Source organism: Cavia porcellus, unplaced genomic scaffold (assembly GCF_034190915.1).
Source record: "Cavia porcellus strain 051 isolate PalLab524CR breed Dunkin Hartley unplaced genomic scaffold, mCavPor4.1 scaffold_5, whole genome shotgun sequence".
Classification (NCBI taxonomy): Eukaryota; Metazoa; Chordata; class Mammalia; order Rodentia; family Caviidae; genus Cavia; species Cavia porcellus.
The window spans coordinates 100,876,395-100,898,556 of NW_026947488.1; the positions used below are offsets into that span (position 1 = coordinate 100,876,395).

Consider the following 22,162-nt stretch of genomic DNA (forward strand, 5'->3'; position numbering starts at 1 on the left):
GCCAGAAACAGGAGGTTGGTGTTCTGCATACACATAAAATAACTGATTTTCCCTCTGAAAACTCTGGCTTTCAGGCACAGAATTGTGCAAATATCCCATTTATATGGAAGGAACATGTAACACACTTCATGTTTTCATTATAACTTCTTCTATGAAGCAACAGTCAGTATGATCTCAATCTGAGCACTGATTCTAAGTGGGCTCTTTGGCTGTTCCACCTAGGGCTGTCACCCTTGGGCTCTGTTCTGGAGGGCTCAGTGAGCTGGTCTTGGGGGCAGGAGCCCCTGGAGGTGCCCAGTGCTTTGGGTCTCTGGGGTGCATTGCTCTAGCCTACTGGGTGTATCCTTGGGCATTTCTAAGTCTTCCATGTGACTGACTGAGCTGCTCTCACTCCCTGCAACTGATCCATTAGGGACCTGGAAATCTCTGTTAGGAGCAAGTACCTGGGGTCATTGGAGGCAGTGTAACCCCTATCCCTCGCACTTTGTACACATATGTGTGTTCTGTGACCTCCAGAGAGCCCGCTATTAAGTTAAATCTTCATCCCTGTTGTAAAGCTTGTGCTGGAGAAAACCAGCTCAGTGCAGTCCTACCACAGGAATCTGGTGCACCACTCCCTCTTCCAAAAGTTGCTCCTCATTTACCTTCGGCAGCCAAACCTGAGCTTCTTGAGTTCCTTTCCAGATGGCTCTGTCTTGTCTTCCAGAAGTCTTGAGTTTTCTTCAGTTTCCTGAGGAACATAAATGCAGCTCTTCATACTACTGTACTCCGGGCCCATCATAAATGTGAGGCTAGATTCTAGCACATTTAACTTTTTCAGCAACTCAGCATAGATTTCTTCTTCCTCTGGATCTTATTTTAAAATTCTGTTATCACCTTTGCATGTTCCTATCTGACAACATCTATTCCAGATGAATTGCAAACAGTCCCTACTGCTTCCCACTTGGATTCTTTTAAAGCTGCAGTGTTTGGGTCAGCACAGAAAATTTTCCATGGATGCAGATTCTAAACTGATCCACATTGGCTCCTCATGTTGCTAACTCTGCTGCCTTCATCGAAGGACTGAACCGTATACACATGCCCTCGACTTCCAGATTCGCCGTGGTGAGGCCATTCACAAGCACCAGCTTCTTCAAATGCTCTCCTGGCTAGGAATTCAGAGCATCCCAGGAAAGTCTCTCCCAGAGAACTATGGGTGTGGGGGATACAATGCTGTCACTGGAACCTCTTTTAGCACTGAATCTGAACTTGTTAATTCCTGGTAAAATCTGAATTCCCCTGCTGGAGAGCTGAACTCATCCTCCACCAAAATTTAGGTTCAATTTCTTAAAATGTCTTGCAACCATTGACCAAGCTGAAAGGCATGCTTTATCCTCTCTACAATCCATGGAGTCCAGAGTATTGTAAAGACAGCCACTGAGGCTAAGGGATATAACCACAGGTATGTTCGAGTGTGTAGGATGGAAAACCATATAACTGAGCTTTTGTTGGATCATTGAACGGAACTGTCTCCAATTTCACTGTATGAATGTTCACTTTATATGCTTTAATTTAGTGATATGGACAACTGTTTCTGGGAAGATAATATGTAACCTATTAACTGGTGATTTTGTACTGTATATATTTTTTTCTAGAAATACTGTATTATTAGTACCCATTTACTGCATTGTTTTTTATGTCCTTTCTTTTTTTCTTTCTTCTTTTTCTTCTGTCTTTAAATAAGAAAAATAAAAAGACAGCCACCAAGGAGGGCACAGAGTTTGTATGCTCACTCCCTTAAGCAACAACTTAACCAGCAACTCATGTCAAGGTGGGCCTACCACATTTGTCCAGTGACATCACAGGAATAGTGGACATAACCAGCAATGGGGTAGGAGTCAAGATCATGCTATCACATTTAATTGCAGCTGTAAGTGATAAGGAGCAAACACTGCCAGATCCACGCCCTCCATACATTTTTCAAACTCCAGCCTGTGTGTTCCCAATTTAAGCTCTGTAGGCTCTGATCTCTTATCCAGGGACCCTGCAGGGCTGAAGCATGGAGCCCATTTTGGCCTGGGGTTACTTCCACTTTCCATTTCAGACCAATGTCTTTCTCTCAACTAGCAATGACAAACTAAAACTTCTAGTAGGAGAATAGATGTCATACACAATTGTAGCAGAAGCTACTAACTAATCCACAAACCTATGACAGCATGTGTACAGATATTTTAAAATTTCAGTGAAAGGTACTTAATAAGGCTTGGAAATATTCTTCTATGGAAAGGCCTAATTTTGAAAATTCATGATTTTTCTTTCTAAAATATGTAAATATAACAGATCACAATTAAAATTCAATCAAGTGGTTTCAACTCAATAAGTAGTTCCAAAAATCTATTTAGAAAAATGATAGCAGTGTTGAAAATAGATATTTTTACACCCATACTGCAAATTCTGATAATAAGAGTCAAAGCAGCCACTGATGTACATGATCATTTAATATAGAACTGATGGAACATTTCAGCTGAAAAGGAAAATTAGATAATTATGTTCATCTCCTGAGGGAAGTTAGGCCCTATATAACATCAGAATAAAACAAGATGAAAGTAAATATCTAAAGTTACATAAAATGCAACACTAGAAAATGAATTGGGTTAAGACGTATTTTTAAACATGTGTAAGGTTATGATTAAGGAAGTTTTTAAAGAAGAAATACAAGATCAGGCAGTCAGAAAGGAGCATGGTGTAACCCAAGAAATTGAGGGAAGTAAAGCAGAACTAGAGGTGATCTAACAGAAAGTACTTAAGAAACAGTAATTTTAAAAATTCTAGAAAGTGCCTGCAATTTAATAAGAAAAGCAAAAATAATTTTTATAAATGGAAGAGAAAACACAAACATTTCAATCTGAATGGACCATAACTATACTGGCCTATTTACATTTTATCTTATTTTTAATTGCATGTTTGTATTACAAAAGGTGGTACTTGTTTGAGGATGTTGGTCCACTGTTCATTTGAAATAATTTACCTTCTTTCTTTTTCCTTCTCCTCACATGAACTCCTTTGTCATTGCCAAGAATCGCCCTTTAAGCTTTATCTTATTTTTTCCCTTACTTTACTCATTTATTTATGCATGTTTTGGATTTCTCATTAAAGGAATTAAGAGACAATTTTATATGTCTGGCTTGTTTTCTTTTTTAAAATAGTGACTTTATTTTGTTAAAATTTGCACACTACACAATTTAAAAGCTAAACATTTATGACTCACTATGTTTTCGCTATGGACAGAGTTGTACAACCTTGACCACATTGAAATTTAGGTAATTTTTGTTTTCTCAAGTCAAAACACTCAACCCACTAGCTGTCATCTCCTCATATCCTCTAATCTAAATCTAGACAATCGTAGGCTCACTTTCCTTAGCTTGAGGGTCTCAATTTCTAACTATCCATTTCCCCGAAAATGAAACAATTTCACCTTTTGTAGTTAAAATATATACTTTTTATACAAATACCATATTTTCCTCATCTACTCACCTATCCATACATCCAGACTGCTGCCAGACCTTTGCTATTTTGAATTAGGATGCTATAAACCACAAGGCTATGCATGTATCACTCTATGATGATGTATTTATACCTTTTGAGAATACACTTGGGAGAGAGATGGCTTGGCCAATAGGACTTTCTATTGTGAGTTTCTGATGAATGTCCAGACTGCTTCTAATAATTTAAATTACTAGCAACATTGCAGCACTGTTTCCCTTTCCCACATACACCCATCTGCACCCTGCCAGTCTTCATTGCTTTTTGTGTTTGTGTTATCAATGATTGTCATTTATACTGAAGTAAACTGGAACCACAAAGTCATTTTGAATTGCATGTTGATAACAGCTAAAAAGCCTAAACATATTTACTTTTTTGATGGACCTATTGGCTGTTTGTCCTCTTTTTGAGAAGTGATTATTCAGTTCAATTGTGCAATTCTGATTGGGTTATACTGGGGAATAACTTTTTGACCTTTTGTATACACTAAGTATCAGTCCTCCACCAGAAGTATAACTAGAAAACTTTTATATCATTCTGTAGGGTTTTTTCACCTAATGGTTATTTCCTTTGTTTTTCAGGGCATTTTTCATTTGATACATGCCATTATTGTCTTCTGTGTTATTGGGATTCTAGTCAGAAATATTTGTTTTTTGCTTTTTATAAGAAATACAAATGGAAAAATTTTCATCATCATTAGCCATTAGAGAAATGCAAATTAAAACAACAACAGGATTCCATCTCCATCCCATTCCCACTCAAATGCTGGAGAGGCTGTGGGAAAAAGGAACTCTTCTGCACTGGTGGTGGGAATATAGACTGGTGCCACCATTGTGGAGGTCAGTCTGGAGATTCCTCAAAAAGGTGGGATTGGAAGCCCCATTCTACCCAGTTATTCCAGTGCTAGGCATATTCCCAGAAGAACTGAAAACATCATACCACTGTGATATATATGTGCACCCATGTTTACAGTAGCATGATTTATGATAGTAAAATTTTGGAAACAACCTGTCTAGAAACTGAGGAATGGATAAAAAAGTTGTGACATTTTTATACAATGGAGTACTACTCATATGTAAAGAATGATCACATTGAGATATTTATAAATAAATGGATGCAACTTGAAACCATGCTCATAAGTGAAATAAATCTAACTCACATATATAAATATCATGTAGTCTCCCTATTGTAGGAAATGATAAGAGTACATAAGATTTTATGGTAATCATGATTCCCCATTACATTGCTTTGAAGCTTTATGTTTTCATTCATTAATGGAAATGATTTTTTCTGTTTTGTTTGATTTTAGTACGTGTGATTATATGAACAGATATTTTGAAGAAAACAAAACATTGTGGAAGCCATTGCAGATTTAATATAATCTTGCTTTGAAATCCTACCAGGTTTTTGTTTTCCTGTTTCCATTGGTTCTATCATGTTGTGTCTTATTAGATTTTAATATATATGATAGCATAAATAAATTCTTATGGAAAATGAGATAATATAGTAGCCATTGTTCACTTTCTGTTATTTGGTTCTGAATGCCCTGTAACATTTTCTTTTTCTTGAATGGTTTTATACTATTTTGTTATGCTTGACAGTATTGTATGTGAAGGTATGCCCAACTATTTCAAAAAAAGAAATTTTGGTAGCTACTGTTAATATCCGGTTGTCTTGTGTTGAAGCACTGTATTGCTTATATTGTTCTGTTCTGATCTGCTTTGTTATGTCCTCTTTTGTCTTAATCTCTTTAAAATAAAATAAAAAATAAAAAGTATTCTATTTCTAATCTGTAAAATTGGGGAGAATAATGCTTCCTACTGGGAGTTGCTGCAAACTGAAATGCAGAAGACCTAATGCAACTCTGGCAGCCAGTAAGTGCTTAACAGGGTTTTTTTTTTTTTTTCTTTCCATGCCATTCTTCCCACAACCTCTATTATGTGTCCCTCAAAATCTTGTGTTAGGAAGATAATTACATCACAGGACACTCTATTCATCAGTGGAATTCTTGAGCTTAAAAATATAAAGAGAACATAAAGACTCAGAAGCCAAAACTAGATATTTGCCTACAGCAAGCCACATCTGTTCAACTTATTTAATGTTGACTTTTAGACAGATGCTTGTTAAGTCTCAGTGACCCAGGTTGAGCCCAAACTTATGGTCTCCAGCTTTACTGTCTCACAACATTGGAAAGCTTGTATTTACCACCATGTCCAGATAAAAGCTCACGTATATATGCATTGATGTGAATCCATAGCTATATAGTTACTAATAAACATATGGCAGATAAACCATTTCTTACCATATTATCTAAAACATCTGGAAATAAGTATGCCAAGAAAGTTTATTGTATAAATATATGTAGTATAACATAAATGTACATTATGCACATACATAGCTGTCACTAAGGATAGTTATAAACAATAAAAGAAAATACAAATATGGGTTGGGACATTAATCTACTGCATATCTCCAAGTTCTTTCACAAAATAGTCTATAAATTGATTACATTGATATCACATAATCAGCAGTGTTTTTACTTCCATATTACCAGCCAATTCCATAATCCTAAAAGCCATGTGAGACAGAATGCTAAAAAGCAACGAAGCTAATTGCAAAATGGAAATGTGACAAGACAAGTATATCTACAACTACTGAAATGTAGTATAATCAGTATATTGAATATAGGCTCTTCTTTTGAAAGAAAAAACGATTCAGAAACACAGTGCCATACAAGACAAAAGTTATTACCTTTTCAAAATGAGAGAAAATGCTGGCAAAGCCAAAGGAAGACAAGAAAAATGTCAATAATTTAATCAGAAAATATAGGATGAATTCCATCATAAATAGGAAATAATGTATCAAGAATAAAATTGAATTTAAAGACATTAAGACTACAGCTTCTACTGGACCATTATACTATTAGATAAAAGAAGTTGCATAATCTAGTAAGGATATAAGTTCTATAGTATAATACAGTATCTGACTGTAAATATGGTTCAGCTTTGACTTCAGGACAACTGTATATATAAGAAGACAACTGTGTGTAATGATAAGAAAGCTCCTTTCTCACAGAATGTGCTTTGTCCCTGATACTAGTAAGAGAATTTATCTCTGGTCTTAACAAAATAATATAGCACTTGCAGACAAAAATACAGCCAAGCAGCCCTGCACTGGGAACTAAGATGGAGAAGACCTCCATAGTCACCATCTCCTTGCCCTGCTGCTGAAGTAGACAGGAAGGAAGGTGATGCACACACTGCAAAACAGTAACATGGCAGAAATTTGGTTTCACTGAAGGTGTCATCCAGGTTCCTGACATCTTCAGTGGTGACCTGGAAAACCACAATGAAGCTGAGCATGATCAGGGAAACCAGTTATCTTAGGACAAAGTAGAAGACGGTCAGAGAACCATTGTTGCACACTATGATGATGAGGCCATCCTCAGAGTGTGCATCTGTGTCAATGTAGTGTGGATTTGTTCCCATCCAGACTCCACAGAGAGTGAGCTAGATCAGGATGCAGATGAGGATGATGTATTTTGGTGCCTCTGATACCATCAACTGCCTCATTCTTCTCCCTGGAGCAGTGACTTTAAAGGCCAGCATTTCAGTGATGGTTTGGAAATAGAGACAGGGAAGACAATTGCAAATGTGATATGCTGGAGGATGCAGGTGACTTTGTTGGGATGATCAATGAAGAGCAAGGAGCAGAGGAAACAGAAGGTGAAGGAGGTGAGCAGGTTGTAGCTGAAAACTTGGTTATTGGCCTTGACGATGGGAGTGTCTCAGTGTTTACATACATGGAAGAACCAGAGCTGTGAGAACATTGAGACTCAGGGCAGTGCCAACCAGTACTTTTCCCAAGGAGGCTTCATAATCTAGAAATCTCACAGCTTCTTGTGGTTTCTCTGAGTGTTTGTGTATTAATTAACCAGACACTCCACACAGTGATCCATACCTACTTTCATATGCTAATAATTTCTTTTTGTCACAGATCCATCCCTAGAAAATCACTGAATTTCAACTAAATTGTCACTTTTTAATTTTTTTCTTTTCTTTCTCTTTCAGAATATGGGACTGATCTCACAAATTTTGAGACATATTCCAAGCCCTTTTAAATTTTATTATTTTGATTAACAATCTTCTTAAGTCATTATGTCACCAAGGCTGTTTTCTGACTTAAAGTCCTCTTTACTCAGTGTTACAAAACTCTGGATTCTAGGCATGCATTACCACATTTCATTTTCTACCTGCTTCTGGACCCCCCAAAAAGATAAGTATACTAAGCATAACTTTTAAATAATATTATTTGGTGTGTAATGTCCTTTTAAACCTGAAATATTCATAAAAATGTTCTTTTTTACACAGGAATAAAGGCTCTCCCTTTATTACTTCCTACACTGTTATCTTTTATTTGATATAAATCAAGTCTTCACAAGTGATTCCCAAGATAATCAATGTAAAATCTCATACCTGGAAGTCCACATAATTTGGTGGCAAAATACCATACATATGAAAACACATATTTAATATTAAGTCATTCCATTTTTGAGTCTCTCCAGTTATGAACTTGCTTTCTGCAACCACTTGCTTAAACTTTATTGTCAAAGAGGTATTTCAATGGTTTAATTCTGGTGTCTTTCAAAATGGCTTCAGGTCATATCACTACATATTTAATGATTTTTAACTGTCACAAAATCAATTTTCAAAATTTTGTGTAGTAGAGTCTTATCACTAATGTGTATAAATGGTTTTTTTGGTAAGTATTAGATTCCATAACTAGGAAATCCAATATAATTTATTCACTTACATGGATATTATACCTAGAAACTAATATCACTGGAAAATCCTATCCTTTATATTTGTCCCTTTTGAGTGTAATTTTTGCATACTTGTTTTGTCTTCATTGCACTGACCATGATGAAGAATGAAATGTGGCCTGACCCCAGCCCGGGATGCACTCACTGAGACTAAGGCTGGATTCTGCCTTGCATGGGCCCCGATGGAGCCATGCACTTCATCTGCAGAGCTGACAATTACAAGCACTGCACTGCAGAGATCTCCTGGCTCCAGCTACCTTTTTCAGATACAGGTCTGCTTGATATGCTGGTATCCTCCTGGGTTCAGCTCCCAAGCCTCAGTGACATGCTCTTCCCAGGATGTTCACAGTGTCCCCAGGGGTATCAGGAGGCAGCAGCAACCTAAGGCTCCTGGTGAGTCTGGGGGCTTAAGGACAGAGGGCACTTCTCCCTTTCTTCTCTATGATCCCAGCCCCATTGCACCCACCCACATCCTGTCTAGTGGGGCCACACGTAAAATCTGTACCCTGTTTCCTGATGCAAGAAAGCAGCTCACACATGTGGCATGCCCAGTGAGGTGCTTTTACAACTGTCCACTTAATCATCTCAGAAACTCCTGGGGAGATGTTTCATTGTCTCTTTCAAGGATAAAGGAGCAGAGTCACAGAGAAGGTAGACGGCTTGCTTAGGACCATATGTATAGTGTGGTGGCTAATAGGTGCTGGTCAGAATGCAAACTGAAGTTCGCAGAAGAAAGCAAATACACACATGGGGCTTACCCCTGATGGGTAGGCACCCCTGGCTCAGAGCTGCCAAGCAGAACAGCCTGGTACCTAGGCCAGCTCTTTGGCAGACCAGGCCCACTGCAAGCTCCGTCACAGTGACTGCAAGAGGAAACCGGCATCCAAACACATGGAGGACTTAGGCATGCCTAACCTGAAATAAGTGAGCTCTCCTCTAACTGTGCTACCATAGGGTGGAGCGCGACAGACATCATTCATAATCCAGGGCCAAATTCAATTTCTACCCATTTACAACATGAACATGCCTGTCTCCAGTGTGTCCTAATAGAGATCATCCTGCATCTGGCACTTGCTCTGCCAAGGGCCGGTAACACATGGCATACAGGGAGCTGAGAGCTTCCGGTCCCCAGCAGAGCCAATGAGGAGCCACACTGCTCAGAGCTGGAAGACAATCAGTGAACATCAGAGGGTAGGGGGTGCCCTCTTTCCCACATTGGTAGGGGTCCAGAAAAGTCTGGCATGGGAGGGGGAGCAAAGCCAAGATGGCTTTCTGCATGGCCTTTGGGTGACAGAACAGCCCTAAGGAGTGAACAGACAGATAGTGCACGTACCAGGTGAGCAAGAGCCCAGGGCCACTCAGCTGCCAGAATGTCCCCTTCCATACTCATGGATTCAGCTCTGCCCTGCCTGCAGTGGCCTGCTGAGTCCAGGCCCTTTCTGCATCTTGGCTGGGGAGCCTGCCAAAGGCCCTTGGCCTGTTCTCCCACCTGTCAGCAGTAGGTCAGAGGATATAACGAGGGAGGAAAGGGAGCAGAAAGGGCTCTGCAGCCAAGCACAGCAGGTCCACTGCACTCAGGGCCTTGGGAGACAGCACGGTCCCTAAGTGCAGACTCCCTGGGAGCCAGGACTTCGCTGCACTGCCATGATCCTTGCTTCTCGGGGTCTGGGGACAGTGACAACTAACTCTGGAGCCTTCTGTTTAATAACTGATGTATACTACAGATATATAACATACACGGAGAAAAGGACAAACACACTAACTCTAGTACACCTTCCTAAGTGATGCAGAGATGAAGAAATCCAGTATGAGCAGTCCCAGGACTCCTAAAAATCACTTTGCAAACTGCTCTTAAGGTCTTTTTCCATTCACAAATGAGGTTGTCCCAACCTGGGTCAGGCTGCATGGAAGGAGGATGTCTGTCAAGAGCCACGCAGCAGCTTAAGGACTGTGCCAATGATCAGAGCTTGGAGGAATCAGCTTTTGACCGTGGGTCTGACTGATGGCCTTGAACTCTACCAACAGAAGAAAAGAAAGGCTTTCTTTGTCTTGCCTGGATTCTCTAGGTTCCCAGTGAGTCTCTCAGGAGTGTTCCTTGGTGATCCCTGGCCTCCACACTGCCCCAGGACTTTTGAAGGGCCATAGCTGCAGACCTCTCCCCACATGTGGAGAGATCCACACAGAAGATCTCTTTCCTGCAAAAAGATCCATGACACCCTGAGATACCGGTAACTTGCAAGTTTACACACATGCAGTGCCATGTCCAGTGAATCCATTGTTTAGAGCCCTCTTCTGATTACAAATTCACTCCACAGGTATGATTTGTCTCAGAGTATCACTTACCTCTGCATAAAGATGGAATAGTTTCCCTGCATTAATTACAGGTGGATATTCCGTGAGTCTGCCATGTATAATCATCCAAAGGACTTCCAAAAGTGAAGGTACTTCAATACTGGTTGGGAAGTAAAAATGATGGATTCCTTTGTAAAAACAAAAGGCACAAATAAAAATTAAAATTTTATTTCATTTTTATTATTACTGCTTGCTATATTATAGAATGCTGTGGTTTGTTCAGCAACTTCCTATGTAAATTTAACATACCTTGATTTTTCAGAACCTCCCACCCCTCTTCCTTTACCCGCCCCTTCCCAGGGATATCCTGTACCTGTTTCCAAAGTCTGCCTCCCTGCTTTCCTGTCACCCATCTTTATCTGTCAGTAATTTTTTTCATTTCTCAAATAAGAGAAAACATGAAATTTAACTTTCTAACTCTGGATAGTTTTACTTCACTTGACAGCTTCTAGCCCCATCTATTCTCCCTATAACTGTCATGATTTCATGCTTCTTTATTACCAAGTAAAAAAAAAATTAAATATAGATTTTGCAAATCAAATTTTCTAAAGAAAAAGGTTAATAACAGTACAATTATTCCTCCATCAGCATTAGTGAGCTCACCAAACATATGTCATCTGATTATCACTAAATTATGACTTTAATTTTTCTATCAACTTGAAAGTTTTTCAGACTACATGGTTTGAAGATGATCAAAGGTTTTAACAAGAACTTCTTTTCTTAATTCTTTTTTCTCGTTTGACATAGGTTTTCCTTGTGTAATTCAGGCTTCCCTGAATACAGTATGTGTTACAGGCTGGCCTAGAACCTCAGTGATTTGCTTGTTTCACACTTCCAGGTGCTGCAATTGTTACCACACCTGCCTAGCCAGGCCTCCTAATAGTCACTTAAAACACACTTACAATATACTCTTGACTTTAACAAATCTGAATTGACCCCAGGACATGGAATTTCTCATGTTTTAAACTGCACTATAAATAAGGATGCCTTCATGGGCCTGTACAACTTTGCATACAATCACTTCTTTGCCTGCTCTTAAGAAGCAACATACAAGGATCACAAGCACACAGTGAAAATGGAACTTCGTTCGTGCTTCTGTCTTACTCGCAGCTCCACCTCTCTCTCTCTGTACCCCGTGAAAGGTAAACATCAGGACGATGTTGCTGCTCACAGAGGTGTGAGTGGGAAGGGTGAGGTCTCAGTGACTCACCCAACCACAAAACCATGGCTTCCCTGGGGCAAAACAGAGCTGCTGACTTAACTCAAGGCATTTTCAAAGCATGCAGATTCATACTACACTCCCCACCAATTTTCCAATTACAGATACAATAAAAAGCATCACAATACTTGCAAAAGCAAATAAAATGTCACTGTTTAAAAGACCCTCTCCTTCCTCCCAAAGTGTACCATGATCTACACTTACTCTACACTCAATCTTGTTTCATTTTGCTGTTTTATTTTAGTACATAAAGTATCTTTTATCCTCCGTCATACAAAATCAAAATTCCAAAAAGTACTACTTATAAGGTACAGCACCGTGACAACACAGTTTTAAATTCCATGATTGCATGACAAGTTTTAAATCTCTGAGCTCACTCTATGTTCCTGATCTATCATTTATCCCATGGTTGTGCACTGTAATTGAAAGCACAAAGGACACACAGTGCCACCCCACACACTCTGGCAGGACTTTGGTGCATAAGAGTCCCAGCCACGGTGCAGCATCCAACATTGCTTCCATTCATCAAAAACAGATTTTGTTCAATTTCCCAAACTGAAAGAGTTATTTGTGGTTTGAGTTAAAGAAGAGTCCAGTTAAAATATGAATACATTTTTCATTCAGTGGTAACTTAGGCCAATGCATGCACTCCCAACCATCATCTGACCTTTGTGACTTGTCCTGTTTTGTGTTTTTTTTTCTTTTTATCAGTACCAAGGATTGAACTCACAACTGCCTGCTTGCAATGCAGGTGCTTATGCTGCTGAGCTAAATCCCCAGCTGACTTGTCCTGTTTCTAAGGACTCACAATACCAAGGCTTTTGTCTTGGCAGGCTTTTGTCTATCTTTCTCCTTTCATGGTGGTTATTATTTTTTTTTGCTCTGTGCCAGGATGCAAGTCAAGGAAAACACAAGAAAGAAGAAAACAATGCTTTCCTAATAAAGATGGGCAGAGAAGTTTAACAGAGATGAGGGGAGTGTGAAAAAAGAAACAAGGAAATATCGTGTACAGGTACAAATTCCCTATGATGGATGTGATCATTACATATATTAAATTATATCACTATAATTAATGTTTAAAAACAATATTTAATATTACAGTTGTTGTTAAAGAAAGAACTGATAAAAACATGAAACGCACTAGAAAAGCAACATGTTTCAACAAAAGAATTCATAGATTCCTTGGCAAAACAAAAATACTTTAATTTATAAGTTGCAATTTCTTTAATGAAACTACTTTATAAATGTGCTGCCTCACATAATGAGGTCTGTACAATAAAGGTGGCAAATGTGAGTAACTGGTATATATAAATATGTTTCATACAGACAGGCATAAACTATTTTACTCTAGGCAAATTTTAATTCAACTATACTTTTTGGTTTTTAAAATTTTTAAAAAATTTTTTAAATTTCAAAATGAAATTAAATCTTAACAATGCAAAAAAAATCCTACCAATGAAAAATTTGCACAAATGCAGCTGGAAAAAGAAAAAACTGAAGTCATTTGAAACTGCTTTATAAATTTCCTCAAACCAAACAACTTCAATCCACATGCTTCCACACCTAGACAGCACATAATTCCAGGAGACCAACTGCTTCTATACCAAGAGCACAGGGACAAGTCCAGGACCTGGAGCACACTGGGAATCTTGGGAACTTCTCCTCATGCTAAGGGGTACTGGAGACCTGGGGAAAGGGAGAGACTGCACAGTTCTGTAACCGCCTCTGTGGTCGTCTGTGAAACAGTGATGATAGGAATGATTGTGATGTGTTTGCCAACATTTCTCACTATGTCTCTTGTACTCCATTCCTTTGTATACAATTTTCAAGAGAATCAAATATATGCACTGTGTTAGAGAGACTATTTTAGGAAAAAATCTTCATTCCCAGGAGACACTCCAGAACTCTGTCCTCATGCTCATCACACCTCTGATCAAGTCATTTTATTTAAAAATCATTCCATGTACTAAATACACTGAATTTGAAGTGGCTTGTGTGATTTCACCTCAGTAAAAACAGATATTGGACAGAAAAACCAGTCAGTGTCTTCCTACAGAATGTGGTTTGAAAGCCCTGCCATGAATTGGGCTCTCTAGGACTGGTTACAGGCAATCTTTCAAACCACTTCCTACTTTCCCCTCCTTGAGAAACTTTCTTCCAGCCTAACTGCTCTCATGCAGAGGGATGCTGCTTACTTCCACCATGCACTTCTGCCAGCCCTTGTCATGTGCTGGGCCTAGCTCCACACCTCTAAAGCTCAGCACTTTGTCACAATTCAAATCTTACCTGGTCCTGGAAGTCCTTACTGATCTCTTTCCCACTTCTATCATGAAGTATGAGTTGCCTCTTCTGAGCCCTGGAACACTGCCATGGTCAGTCATCCCTTCACAACTCTCATCAGGCGTCTTCTGAGTGACAGACCCCGGCGTGCTGAAGACTGGATTTCCAGAGATGGTATCCAAGGCGTAATGTGTGTGTGGACACGGTTACACAGTGGTAAAATCTCAGCAGGATTCCTTATGATTCGCCACACCACATATAGTGACTCAGTCCCAGGACATCAGCCAAAACTCACAAGGTGGAAACCGATGGCAGTAACCTCTATCCACATCCTTGTTCATGTCAGCAGCCACCTGACACAGCTACACAACTGGTTTCACTGAGACAGCAACAGCTGAGTTCTCTGTCAAGCTAGAGGAAATGGAGAAGAAAAAGAGTCACAAGTCTAAAAAGCCTGCACTGTTACATATTAAAATTCCACAGCACGATGGAAGTAAATGAGTATCAATGACCAGGAACATACTGTCTCTATTAAATGCAGAGAGAAATCAACTCTGTCCACCAGACACAGCCACTCATTTTTACAAACTGGGATGCTGGCTCCCTTTTTTTCCCTTTTGTTCTTTTCTCCTTTTTTCCTTTTTCTTTTCTTTTGTCTTTTTGACTGGACAGAAGTCATTGCTTTAATTCTGTTTAAGAAATGGCTGTTGCACACCCCATGGCAGAGTCACCAGCTGGCTTCGCTTACAATTATTTACAAAAATAAATGTGAAAAAGTACCAGCTCTTTTGTGACCATGGAATCAATCTGACAACAGTTAAATGTATCTGACATATCTTCAAAATTGTACCAAACGGATCTGGAAACACTTGGTTTGGTCTAAGAAATGAAATGGAAGGTGGAGGAAGAGGCTGGCCTTGCCCCGAGCTCTGGGGGTCCCAGGCCAGCCCCGCCTGCACTATCAGCTCTGAGACCGAACACACAACACCCAAAATCCTCTCCTGTGGAACATTCTCATAGTTCTCATAGGGCTCCAGGGCAAACAAATACAAGACTGTAACAAAAAATGACACTCCAATTACAGACACTGTTAGGAGCAACATTTTGTTCACAGATGGGGTTAGGAGCTCAGTAGCGACCACCAGGTTACTGGCTTTCGTACTGGACTGGCACAAATCTGCAGCAGCTATTTTTGGGTCCCCAGAGCTCCTGCTCCAGCTGAGCCCATTCCCGTTTGTCTTTAGTGTCTTACCTGCTCTGATGTCTGGGGGTAGACTCCAGCCCCCTGGGTAGATGACACAGGGCTGCATATTGTTGTGGGAAATTTGGCTTCCACCTCAGGGGTTGGACTGGGGGAGATGATGACACTGCTCTGGCAGGGGACTCTTCAGTCTGAGCCTTGGCAGTGGCCAGTGATCTGAAAGACAACAAAACATGGTACAGGCTGTGGTATTTGAGTGGGTGCATGTGAACCTACTTGCTGTGCTAAGCACTGGCTAGGCTGTTGACAAGTGACTTGAGAGACCTTGTACTTGGAGATCCTTGGTGGTTTCAAGGGTCCCTGTGGACCTGATGGGCTTGTGCTCTCAGGAACTGAGAGTGCACTGTCCTAGGACAAAGGGCTAGCTACTAGTAGGTGCTGGACCTGTAAGTAGCAGAGCCCAGACAAATGAGGGAAGCAATATTCATAGAGTCATGCTGAGTCTGGGATGCTCTAGTCGCCTCAGCTCCTCCAATAGTGGCCCATCTGCCCAACCGTTTTGAGGCCCCTGTGTCCCCTACTGCGTGGGCCCCCTGCCACTCACCTAGACCCAGCTCAGAGATCCAGGACCTAAGGGGCACGCACCTCCCCCATGGACATATCTTGGTTTCCGGGAGCCTAGTCCACGTGGTGCTGCTTCTCCTGCAGGGGCTCTCCAAGAGCAGGGGAAGGGGTCGGCTGTGGACGCTGCTCAGGGGTTCCTACTGCGCACCCATTTCCTTACCCTCCGTATTCTGAGGCAGTGGGTAACCTGGGCAGCCTGTTGGCTCACAGTCCTTTAGACACAGCAGGCAGTGGGAGTGGATCCCAACTGCCAAGCACTAAGCCTTCTGCTGCGCATGCTCTCCAGGTGCCCCTTCCTGGTGCGTGCGGCCCTCCACCCGGTGCATGTGGCCCTCAGGCCCGCCACCTGACGCAGGTGCTGCTTTCCCCCGCCTGAGGCCCCACCTCTTTGTCGATGGCCCATCCCTAGCGCTTGAGCCAGTGGCACTGTTGGCCCAACCCTGGCACTCCCGACACGTGCCTCAGGCTAGTGCCCCGCCCCTCGCGCTCCTGCCCCACCCCTTGTGCTCCCACTCGCCCCTCACTCTCCCACCCCGCCCTTTGTGCTGTGCACAAGGCCCTTCCTCCATGCCTGTGGCCCTTTCCCACTGCCTGTGCTTCCTACTAAACACCTGTGACCCTTACCTTGCCCTTTCTTTGAAATTCCATTCAACCCAGCTATTTCCCTTTTGGGTGTCTTCATTAAAGACATATTACAGCGATCCATGCACACCCATGTTTACAGGAACACAATTCATAACAGCTAAACCTTGGAAGCAGCCTATATGTCCACCAACGGATCAGTAAGGATAAAGAAAATGTGGTAGCTATACATGGTAGAGTACTATTCTGCCATAAAAAGAATAAGCTTGAGTCACTTGCAGGAAAATGGATGCACCTTGAGATATGTTAAGTGCAATAAATAAATCAGACACACAAGCTTAAATACAGCATGGTTTCTCATCTGAGACCAAAGTAAACGAAGAGCAATATAAAAAAATGACAGGAAGCAGGGAGATAAATTTTTGCAGACAGGAAAGGAAGAGACGGAGGGAGAGGAGAGAGACAGGAAGGGGAGAATGTGTGCAGTGCACACCAACTCCCCACAAACACTGTAAATGTTACACAGGAAAAAATGTGGACTAAGAAAAACTAAAAATGGAAAACACAGTGGTGACGGGGAAGACTCAGGCCTTTCTACTCCAGGACACATTCTGACCCTTGCCTGTGCTAGAATAGATGTTTGTGTTTAAAGAAAATAACACAGATAAAATAAAAGGAAGTTCTGAAGGAAATGGAGGCCCTCAGCTGTCTCGGCCACCCTCTTCTGCTGCCCTCAAGCCAGGCAGTGGGGCTGACAGCCCTTGCAGAGCTCCTCGGCCAACACAGCACAGGAACTGCACAGAAAGCAGCTTTGCTCCTTCTGGGGTATTCCAGCCTTGGAACAGCCAGGTCTGCCTGCTGGAGGATGAAGTGGGGACCCTGGGCTCCCCAGTGTACACACCTCCATGAAACCCTAGGAGAGAGGTCCTCATGCTTTTCTGAGCATGACCCCATCCCCTGATCCTAGAAATCTAACTTCAGCTGGCCAGAGCTTCGGCCCCAGTGCCCCACAGTTGAAGCTCTCTGCAAGGGTGGAGGAGTATTAAGACTCTGTTGCTCCACACACAGGGCCCCAGGTCTAGCCCTGGAGAGCAGGAAAGGACAGTTCCACAGAACTCAGCAGACAGGGAGGGCACAGATGGGGGGACCAAGCAAGCAGCCAGGTGGCTTGGCAGTGTGCCGCATGACACAAATGCACACACATGCTCTAACACACCTGTACACACACGTGCACCTGCACAAACCTCTCCCACACACCTGTATACACACACGCAAACGTACCCACCTGCACGCCTCCCAGCACATGGTTTGCCCTCACACACAGCTCCCCGGCTGCTGCCATTTCTGTTGTCAGACCTGCTCTGCTAAGCACTCAGGCACCTCAGCACTGTCTTCATGCCAAGGCCCCACACCCAAAACTGTGGAGTCAGAGCCACCCAGTCCCTCTCTGCCAGCTCCTGGGCAAAGGCCCAAAAGGGCCCCAACTCCACCACACACCCCTGACACTGAGCAGACTCAGGTAACAAATGTGCCCTCCTGGCCAAGGAACTGCCTGCGTGACACTGGCACAGGCAGAGAGGCAAAGAGAGCCCCCAGATACCAGGCTGCAGGGAGCTGACCCCTAGGGTACAGCAGCTTACCCCAAGGGGACAGGCTAAGAACAGGACCTGTGATGCCTGGCCAGGCCCCATCACCAGCCAGGACCCAGACAAGAGAGACAACAGCAGTGGGATCACCAAAGGGTGTGCAAGGCCTGGCCACACCCGCTCCAGGCCCCACAGGTCATCAGCTAGCTTTGCAGTGTGGCCAGGGAGTCCTGGATGTCAGGCTTGGGATTGCCTGCATTCAATACTCACTGCAAAGCCCTGAAGTGACACCCAAGCCTGAACCACGTGTGACATTCCTAGCCACCCACAGTTGGTCAGGGAGACTTCAGCAGACAGGGTCAACAACACAGTAAACTGAGCGGTACCATGGGGACCCCACAAAGGGTGAGACCGAGGGCAGCACTGGCTGGCAGCAATCGTTGCCCTGTGCCAGACACTTCAGAGACAGAAAGAGGGGTGTGGGTACAAATTTTGAACCAGCACAGGCTCAGGTGGACAGTGCAGATGCAGGTGCGCTGGCAGGCGGACCTCAGGCACAGGTGTGAGGACAGGTGCAGGTGGAGACAACTGCAGGTACAGTTGCACCATGGCCTGGGCTACCCTTCTCACTTGGGTTTCTTTAAAGAGCTTCCTGTCTCTGCACCTGGCTTGTGACTTCTTGTGAGCTGGTCCTGTCCCACTCTAGTGCCGGCCCAATCCAACCAATGTCCTGGCCCTGACAGGGTTGGGGACAGGCTAGTGACCCTGCTGTGCCAGCAAAGTGTCCCTGGAGGCTCCACTGGGGCTTTGCAAATCAGTATCCTCACCCTGAGCTAAGGCTGCAGACACCAGTAACCAGGGATGCTAGGGCCAGGCAGTCACCTCTTGCCCCTGAGCAGGAAGGGCTGGGGGAGTCCCATGAGAGCCCATGGAATTGAGAATGCAGGAGGAGGACACAGGGAAGGAACCACAGGAGCAGCACCAAAGCTCCCCATCCTGGAAGCAGGAACAAAGTACCCACTGCACCACACAAGCACTGCCTCCCGAGTGCCACAGGACAGCTCATAGCCTACAGGGACAGCAGCTTGACATGCAGCTTTGACAAAGGGTGGAGCCAAGGAAGAGGGACTTGGCAAGGACCACACTACCAGGACCTGCACTTGGAAAGTGGCTCTGCCTAACAAGCAAGAGTCTTCGTGGTCACTATCATCTAGGTCCACACCTGTCAATTCTGGATACTGCTAGGAAGGAGTCCAAAGGTGCCACACCCCTTCACTCCATCCCCTGTGGAAGGGTCCCCCAGCCTAGCCCAGCCAAGCCCCACTGTGACTACAGAGCCCTCTGCTCTGCCAAGAGCTCCCAGAGCAGCCATGGTGCGAGGTGACAGAGGAACAAGGAACACGGAATCCTGTGTCATCCTGGAGCACCCCAAGGTGCGCACCAGGGAAGTCTCACCACTTGGGAAGAAGCAGTCATATCCTGATGGCCTTGTTGGTAAACTCACAATGACAGCTCCCCAGTGAGTCCACCCCAAAAGTGTCCTCTGGGCCTCCAGGCAGCAGCCAAGATGTGAGGCCCGGGAGCCGGCCGTCACCCCCCTGCCTCTGGCCCTCAGGGAACAAGGCCAAAAGCATGGCGGGGAGGGTGCCAGGCAGCTTCAGGGAGATGGGCACGTGTAAGTGGGAGTGCACACGTGTTAATGGATGCACGATGCACAAACAGAAAGGAAGCAGAGTGGTTTCTGAGAAGGTGCCCTGCAAGGACCCTGTCCTGCTTGACACGCCACATTCGCTAAGGAAGTCCCAAGCAGCTCTCAGTGCCCAGGGGCCCTGGAGACCAGTGTGGGGTGAAAGCAGGATGCATGGCCTGGACGGAGCCATGCATACATCATTACCGTGCATATTTCTCTTCAAAGGAAAACCCCAAACCAGTATTCCAGCACACGTGCACGTGCATGCACACATGTTCACAAACCCCCACCCTCGAGCTCTGGGCAAGGACAATGGTCTGGCAGCAGGGAGACTCTGCCCACTGGTGAATGAGGCCATGGCCACCCCATTCCCTTTATTCCTGCTCCCATTGGACAAGGACATTTGTCACCCTGGTGCTAATGTACTCTTGGTGGTAATGATGCATGAAAAGTAAAACAGTAAATAAATACAACATTTAAAGTCAACAAAGAGGCCAGTAAAATAAAATATTTAAAAGTCAGTAAAACATGACCCCACAGAGGAGAGAATGCTGTGGGTAAACAGCCAGGAGCAGGACTCTGAGGGCGGGGGAAGGATAGGGAGCAGGTGAGAGGCCACGAGGATGCACAGTCTCTAACACAGGCATAGCAGGAGGGGTAACCTGCACCCATGCTCCTCTGATGAGGTGATGGGCACAGACAGCTGGGTGTCCATCCAACCAAGGGTGAAGTTCGCAGGGTGGGGGCTATGAAGGGCAAACCTGCAAAGGGAAGAGGGCGAAAGTATGGGTTACCCAAGGCATAGCCCGAGCCCTCAGCAGGAGTTCTGGAGCTGAAGGACCTGCTGGGACCATGCTCATCAGGAAGCCTCAACCATCTAAGAGGGAAGGAATAAGCAGTGGGGGGGGGGGTAACAGGCCATGGGATCCTGCAGGGCACCGGCAACATGCGAGCAGGTAGAAGGATCACCATCACCAAGGCGAGGAGAGCACTTACTAGGGCTGAACCAGCATCCAGAGGCTAGAAGATGACAAGGACCCAGCCTGGGGCCCAGGAGGAACTCAAACCAGGAGTAGGCAACAGAGGCCTACATCCCTGGACCCAGAGAAAGATGGTGATGGCGCCACAGGACCCCACCTGATGGCAGTGGCAGGAGTTCAGAGAGCACAGAGAGGGCCGATGTCCCCTTCAGTGGGCTTGGGGTGACTGGAGATGGGGAGCCCTGGTCATCGTTTCCCAAGCTGTGCTGTGATGACCACGGAAACCGTGCAGCAGAGGCCCGGCAGTGGTGACCAGTGCGGGACTGTGTACAGCAAGACACACTGCAGGGCACTTGTGGCCTGTGCAGCTCTGATCCACAATGTCCCCCGGGCCGTGTGTGTGCCCCATCACGCTCAGCCTAGGTCCAGCCAAGGTCACAGGTGTCGAGACTGAGGCTGAGCATCAGGAAGCAGCATTTCCTTTTCTTTCTTGCAGTTCTACAGATGGAACCCAGGGCCTTCTCGCTGCATTGCACCCCTGGTACCCCAGGGTTTGCTTTTTTTGTTTGTTTTTGAGGCAGGGTCTGACTAAGGCTGTAACTTGCCCAGCCTGGGTTCAAACTCACCATCCTCTTGTCTCAGCTTCCCAAGACCACAACAGTTAATCAGTCAGAGCTGGGATTTGAACCCATACCTACCCAGCCCCTTCCACCAAACAGGATGAGGGATTCGCACCTGATAGCCATGTCCATATGCTCAGAGCCCATGAGCTGTCTTGAAACTAAAACACCATGAGGGGACAGGCAGCAGTTGCCCCACGTGATGCACACATGGCTCCCAGCCACCTCCAGAAGGCCACGTGGACCACACCTCCCTCTGCTCTCTCGAGACTGCTGGAGAGGCCAGGGCTCCGCTGCAAGCTACAGCTGTCCTAGGGGCTGAAGGGCAAGGCCCAGGGCTCCAGGGCATGCCCTCCATCCATGCCCAGAACCACTCCTGCCAGGCCCAGGCCAGGGATAGGCTCTGGCCACCCCACAGCAGTACAATGTGTGGTCACCCCCAGTCGACAGGGGATACTGAGGCCATCATCCAGGCACAGCAGAGCAGAACCAGGAGCCCCAGGAGCGCCATAAGGCAGGGCGATGCCCCATACCCATCAGTCCCTGGCAGAGGAGCAAAGAAGGGGACAAAGCAGGGAGGCCATGGCTGACATCCATGGCCACACTGGCAGCCCCCTGACTGTCCTCTTCAGACCTCTCCTCACCCTGCCCCTCAGCCCGCGTTGCATCCAGGAAACCTGCAGC

The 22,162-nt window shown here is 44.5% G+C and overlaps 1 pseudogene; it reads right to left on the reverse strand.

Annotated features, from left to right (window-relative positions):
- Positions 1 to 254: 254 nt before the first annotated feature.
- On the reverse strand, positions 255 to 21,604 carry LOC111753702 (pyridoxal-dependent decarboxylase domain-containing protein 1-like; annotated as a pseudogene).
- Positions 21,605 to 22,162: the final 558 nt, after the last annotated feature.